This window comes from Panthera onca, chromosome F2 (assembly GCF_046562875.1).
Source record: "Panthera onca isolate mPanOnc1 chromosome F2, mPanOnc1 haplotype 2, whole genome shotgun sequence".
NCBI lineage: Eukaryota > Metazoa > Chordata > Mammalia > Carnivora > Felidae > Panthera > Panthera onca.
Window position 1 is genome coordinate 72549890 of NC_138356.1, and position 6559 is coordinate 72556448.

Genomic DNA, 6559 nt, shown 5'->3' on the forward strand with positions numbered 1-6559 from the left:
ATTAAATTTGTTGTTGAGTTTTAGGAGTTCTTCGTGTATTGTGGATATTGATTCCATATCATATATGTAATTTGCAAATGTTCTTTCTCCTATTCTGTGGGAGGCTGTCATTTTAAGTGGGCTTCATAGAGAACGCATCACTTGGGCAAAGACTTGAAGGAGGTGCCGTTCGAAGGAAAGGGAATGACAGAATCTGAGAACATGCAGACTGGGGGATTGAAAAGAACCGAAAACAGGCCCCTAAAATCATTCTTAAATGATTATAGGGTTTGCCACTGCCTTAGGGATTCAGAATCAGGCACATAATATGGGGGCGGGTGTGTGTGCGTGTGTGTGTGTGCGTGTGTGTGTGTGTGTGTGTGATTGCAAGAATGGTGATTTTTCTCCCCTTGCTTCATTTGTTCCCAGAAGGCCCTCCTTGAGAGCGACATTCCGGGCTCTCGCTCATGTGACTGCTCGCCCCAAACTCTCCCTGGGCTGGACTGTCTCTAGGTCTAGAGGGGCAAAGTGTTAGCAAATCCTTTTGGCCAGGAGTATAACACCATGACCTGCCATCAGTTTCATGGGTCGTAAAGATGGCCGTCTGCTCTCCATCTCTCTGTGTCCCACCTCCCTCCACTGGTTCTACAGTCAAGAGGAGAAGAAAAGGGTTATTATTTATGGACCGCCCCCCGTCCCGAAGACCTCAGCAGCTGGTGTCAGTCATGAATGGAAGCTAGGCAAAGTGTTGTCATGCTATCCTTTCCCTGTACTGCCCACCTCACTTTTGGTTTTTCTCACATGCTTCATCCAACAGATGGTTCAACAAATCAGAATCCCTTCTGCCTTCTGTTGGCCACGGAGAAATGGAAGCAAATTAAGCTCTCTCCACTTGCCTAAGACAGGCCAGGCATCGTGCCTGGTGGTTTGCATGCCCTTATTCCGATCCTCATAAGAAGTACCTTTCATTATCCCCACACGAGGAAGCTGAAGTTCAGAGGTAAAGCTACTTGCTCGATGCCACAGAGGTGCTTCTCTCCAAAACACAGCCCTCTTCAGCACGCCCAAAGGAGTTTCCAGGGTTCCGAAAAGCTGCCTTAGGAACCACGGTGGGAAAGGCAAGGAGAAGGAGAGGGAGGCTGAGCTGTCAGGGTCCCAAGCCCACCTCACTTCAGCCTGAGCCACAGACCTTTTGATCCGTTTTGTATGACTTACTGTCTCATTCTGTAGAAACTGTTAATATTCCCTCCTTTGAACAGTTTTATGCCATCAACGGAAGCTCACAATCCAATTCTTTATTCCTGACCAAGTGCCTTGAATCAGTGGTAGACTTTTATACTCAGTGGCATCGTGGGGTCAGGAGTAGGTTATTAGCATTACATGTGAACGTTTATTTGCAAACGTGTTTTTATGTTTAAATGACACAAAACATGAAGCTGTGAACCGCAGGCGGGACCCTAGGCCACCGACTCCTTTCCTATCTCAGCTCTCACTGTGCCCCAGAACTTTCCGTCTTGCCGCCCCTCATTGAAGCTCCTTGGCATGTGGCCCAGACCCTCAGAGCCATGGCTTGGGCTCCAGTCTCCTGTCCTGGAAGCACATGTACGGGGACATCTCACTGACTGAGTATGACATCACAGATTCATGGGTACCGGAACATCTTGTTCGTTTCCCCCACCTTGTTTGAGAAGACATCCCAGGATGTGAATGAAGGACATCCTATGGAAGCTGAGAAAGGACATTGTTCTCTGCCCTAGGCCTGTTAGGTGAGGGCAAGAGGTCTGGGCTGGACTGATCGAACACCCCCAGGATCTTGCATGTGTAGGGAATGATACAGAGGGGCAGGGATAGGAGGTAATATTCACACTGGGTGCAGGAGACTCAAAAGTCCATCACTGAGCATCTACGCAGTGAAGCCTGTGCCTACCTGACGGCCCAGCAATTCCTCTGGAATTGCGACATCTAGGAAAAATTAACGCACACGTCCACCAAAAGACAGGTGCAAGCCATTATCACAGCAGCAGTGCTCATCATAATCAAAAACTAGAAACAATCCATAAAAAAAATAGAATGAGCGAGACGTTTTGGTAAATTATACCAGAGAGTGTGATACTGCAGTGAAAACAAAGAAACTATGAACTATTATCACCGGCAACCACATGGAAACATCTCACAGATACAATGAGAGAGCGAGCGAGCGAGCGAGAGATGTTGGCAGTCCTGGTGGTTGCACTTGAACCAGACAATGATGACAGGCTCTTGGCAGTGTTCTCAGCTGCCCAGATTTCCGTGGTTCTGATGTTGGAGCCACATTCCCCGCCCCCAGCCTGCATGTGGATCCTTGAACCACCTGCTATCCTGCCAGTAAATTCCTTTTACATTCATGTGAGCTCTAGTCTCTTGCTTTGTTGGTGACCCAAGCCCTCTTCTAGCATGTAACCTAGAGCTGGAAAGTAGCAGCGAATAAAACAATAAATGTGATTGCACTTTGTCAATTATAAAGAACCAAGAGACGTGAAAGGCATTATTATTAATTTTAAAAAGGCAAAGGAAATGGGTGTTTGAAATGCTCAGTTGGTTTGAAACATTGAAATCATCTAAAACCATGCTTTACAAGGCTGCCTAATTGCAAAAAGCTATAAACCCTCTTGGGAAAACAACCATTAAAAAAAGCATGACATTTCAAAATGTGATACAAGTCAGGACCAACTAGCTCATGATGGTTATTGTAGCAGAATCGTTATTTTGGTTTAATGGGACACTTTAAAAATACAATTAGATCTTTCGACTCTGGAAGAATAAAAACACATAATGAAATGAAAATAGCAGGTATATCGGAAGATAATGTTACATAAGGAAATTATTTTGGTGAACTTTCTTTGAGTCAGGATGGTTCATAATTGTGTAAGTAGATACTTCAATTTAAACATGAAATGCAGTAAATTAGTCAAGTAACAAAAAAAGCATCTCTCTCTCTCTCTGGTATTTCTCAATGAAATACATTAACGATTAGTGTTTTCTCGAGTTGTGTAAGTTGATAGCCTGATGTCTGCACACATTTCCTCTTCGTTTGCAAAGTGAACGTTCAGGGTACTGGTTCTTTTACAGCAGATGACCTTTCCATGAGGTCTGGGTCTCCTGGAGACCTCATGTCCCATCATGGCCTTGGCTCCCTAGAGGCTCCTGAGTGGCCGCGTCAACAGTGCATTGTGGGAACTGCTCATGGAGTTGCTGGGATACATGGAAGGGCCTTTGCAGGGTACATTGGCTTCCGTGTCAGAATCTCAGACTGATGCGTTCTCTCTGGGACCAGAATGGGTCTTCTATTCCTTCCTCCTGCCATGTTTGTTTAGCTGTTCCGGTCAGGATCTGCGTTGGGCAGAGGTGGCTAATTAATTCGCTGGAGGTTAAACACCCAGGGGTAGTTCTACCATTCACACCTATACCGCCTCACCTGAGGCTCCCAACAACCCTAGTGCTAGATATTGGGTATTCAGCCCCTTTTTGCAAGCGAGAAATCTAGAGGGGGTTGGTCACGTGTCCAAGACCTGGAGGCTAGCGGCGAAAGCAGGATCAAACTCAGGTTCAGGACCAACCAGATGATTTGCGGGGCTTAGTGCAAAATGAAGATGTGGGACCTCTGTTTAAAAATTGTGAAGAAATTCGAGACGGTGACAGCAGAGTGTTAAACCAAGGGCAGGACCCTGCTGAGCGCCTGCGTTCATGTGACCGCGAAGCCTGCCCTGCTCAGGTTAGGTGGGTTCCAGACCCCAGCTCTTTCAAGAATGGCAGTGGGGTTTGAGAGGGGCGCCTCTCTTCCTTGCCAGAGTTCTAAGCTAATGGAGAGAACCGGAACTCTCAGGCCAATGGTGACAAAAACACCAACTTCGTTCTGGATGAAGCTGAGGCTGGAGATTGTGGCATATGTATGCAGCCAAAGTGGGTTGCCTACTTCTGGACCCAGACTGAGGGAGTTCTCCCCAGTGGCTCTAGGGAAGGGAAGCTCTCTCCTAGGGGAGACAGAGCCTTTACGGCTCAGCTGCTGGCATGGCCAGCGGCATAACGGAACCGGTTCTCCACAGACGGATGGATCCCAAGGAAGAAGAGAGAAGCCATTTTTCAGATGGTTGACCCCCATATCCCAGTCACGTCCCCCAAACTCACTAGTTAAGGGACGTCACTTCTCCCCCCTTGGGAAGGAGTCATTGAGGGGGCAGCGAGAACTGAGGGGGCAGTAAGGGGGCAACAGGGGGTACTCTGTTAAGTCTTTACCTCTGAGTATAGTGGGCTCTTCTAGAATGGCTCTCCAAGGGGCGCCTGGGTGGCTCAGTCGGTTAAGCGTCCGACTTCAGCTCAGGTCACGATCTCACAGTCCGTGAGTTCGAGCCCCGCGTCGGGCTCTGGGCTGATGGCTCAGAGCCTGGAGCCTGCTTCGGATTCTGTGTCTCCCTCTCTCTCTCTGCCCCTCCCCTGTTCATGCTCTGTCTCTCTCTGTCTCAAAAATAAATAAACGTTAAAAAAAATTAAAAAAATAAAATGGCTCTCCAAGATCCCTAGGTTAAACCTGGAGTTTAACCCCTCGCCTGGAGTGGGGGCTGGACCCAGTGACCGGTGTCTAACAGAAGTGACTAGATGTCATTTCCATGGTTAGGTTACACATGATTGTGACTTCAGTCTTACTCTCTCCCCTTCTCACTTGATCATCAGTGGAGCCGGCTGCCATGTTATGAGCTGTTTGTGGACGGGTGATGTACCATTGGCAGCCTCGCCCAGTGGCCAGCAAGAAGCTGAGTCTCTCATTCTGACAGCCTCGGGGATCTGAAATCTATCAACAACCATGTGAGTGAGTTTGGAAGTAGACCCACCCTGGGGGAGACTGGAACTGGCAGGATGTGTGGGTCAGCCGTCTGAAAAATGGCTTCTCTCTTCTTCCTTGGGATCTGTGTGTGGAGAACCAGTTATCTCTCCTCGAGAGAGAGACTCCTCCTCCTTCACCCTTCCTCCTCTTCCCTTCTTATTTATGGTCTCATTGTGTTTCATGTAGATCAGAGGTTTGCAATGTTCGTTATTGAGCTAAGCTGTACTATTCACAAAGAAAGTGATCATGGGTCCAGCTGCTCTTTGAAACTCGGGTCCCCTCTTCTCTTCCACACAATGCCTCCTGGGCCTCAGGTGACCTCTGAGGCACCTCCATGGAATGCATAGACTCTGTAGAACTTAGTTTGAAAAACGGGGACCAGGACTTGGTCAACAGTGTCATTATTGGTCTTTCTGATTAGACTATTGTCCCCCAATCTGTCTTCTCCCTTCCTAGGTGGTATGTTCCTGAAAAAACCAATTTGGCCCTTCTTAAAAACTGCCAAGACATCCCTGCTGCCATAAGATAAGAGCCCACCTCCTTCATGTTTACAGTCAAGGTGTTCCACAATCTAATCCAAACTGACCTGGCCACTCCAACCTGGAGAGAAGGGGAGGGAACCATGATGAATGTGGACACCAGCTGAGACACTTGTGAAAACACCCAGGTACTTACTGAAGTCTTGTACCAGCGGGTTGTTGTGGTCCTCATGATGTGCTTTGAAGTGCTGGGGTCCAGAGCCAACGGTCAAGAAAGAATTCTTGAGACACGTCCGGTGCAAAAAGGTGGTTTTATTAAAGCACAGGGGCCAGGACCCACGGGCAGAAAGAGCTGCCCTGGGATTGTGAGGCACCATAGATTACACACTTTGGGGGGGGGGGGCTGGGAGAGGTCAAGACGACATTTCCAAAAGGGTTTTCATGTAGAGAAGACTGACAGCATCTTGGAGGCCTAGCTATCATCAAGCGAAGGTTGTTTTTCCCTCTACCAAAGCGTTAACATTAAGATTAGGAGTTCCTGGAGGAGAGTCGTTCTCTGCCGGTCTCCAGTATGTCAATGGGCTGCAGGTTATATAAGCAAATTTAATTTTATCTACATTTCCTTTTGCCTTCGTTCTTCACATCATTAAGGAGGTCATGTGGGCGAGCTCTAATCCCATATGACCGTGTCCTCAGAAGAGGAGCTTAGGACACAGACACAGAGGGAAGGCCGTGTGAGGACACAGGGAGAAGATGGCATCTGCAGGCCAAGGAGAGAGCCCTGGGATCAAAGCAAGCCTACTGATGCCTCGATCTCAGACTTCCCGCTTCCAAAGGTGTGAGGAAATAAACGTCTGTGACATAAGCCCACTCAGTCTGTGGTGCTTTGTTATGGCGGCCCGAGGAAACTCATACACTGGTGTCCACCCCAAAGAGCTGTTGTGTGCTTTAAAGGAGATAATGTGTGTAAAAGAACATTCGCTCAAATCGTCCACAAAAATTCAATGAGTGCCTGCTACGTATTGCTGTTATCTGATGCACAAAAATACAAATGCAATGTTGGTGAATATTGCAATTATTAAGAAGAGACAAATCGGCAGGTGCATTTTGTCATATCTTTTTTTCTTAAAATTTTTTAATGTTTATTCATTTTTGAGAGAGAGAGAGGGGGGGGGGGAGTAGGGGAGGGGCAGAGACAGAGGGAGACACAAAATCTGAAGCAGGCTCCAGGCTCTGAGCTGTC

The 6559-nt window shown here is 47.7% G+C and overlaps 1 long non-coding RNA gene across 1 annotated transcript; it reads left to right on the forward strand.

Annotated features, from left to right (window-relative positions):
- Positions 1-4626: 4626 nt before the first annotated feature.
- On the forward strand, positions 4627-6181 carry LOC132664835 (uncharacterized). The gene is made up of 3 exons (XR_009603872.1): positions 4627-4818; positions 5392-5504; positions 5968-6181. It is a non-coding gene; the product is annotated as an uncharacterized LOC132664835 (long non-coding RNA).
- Positions 6182-6559: the final 378 nt, after the last annotated feature.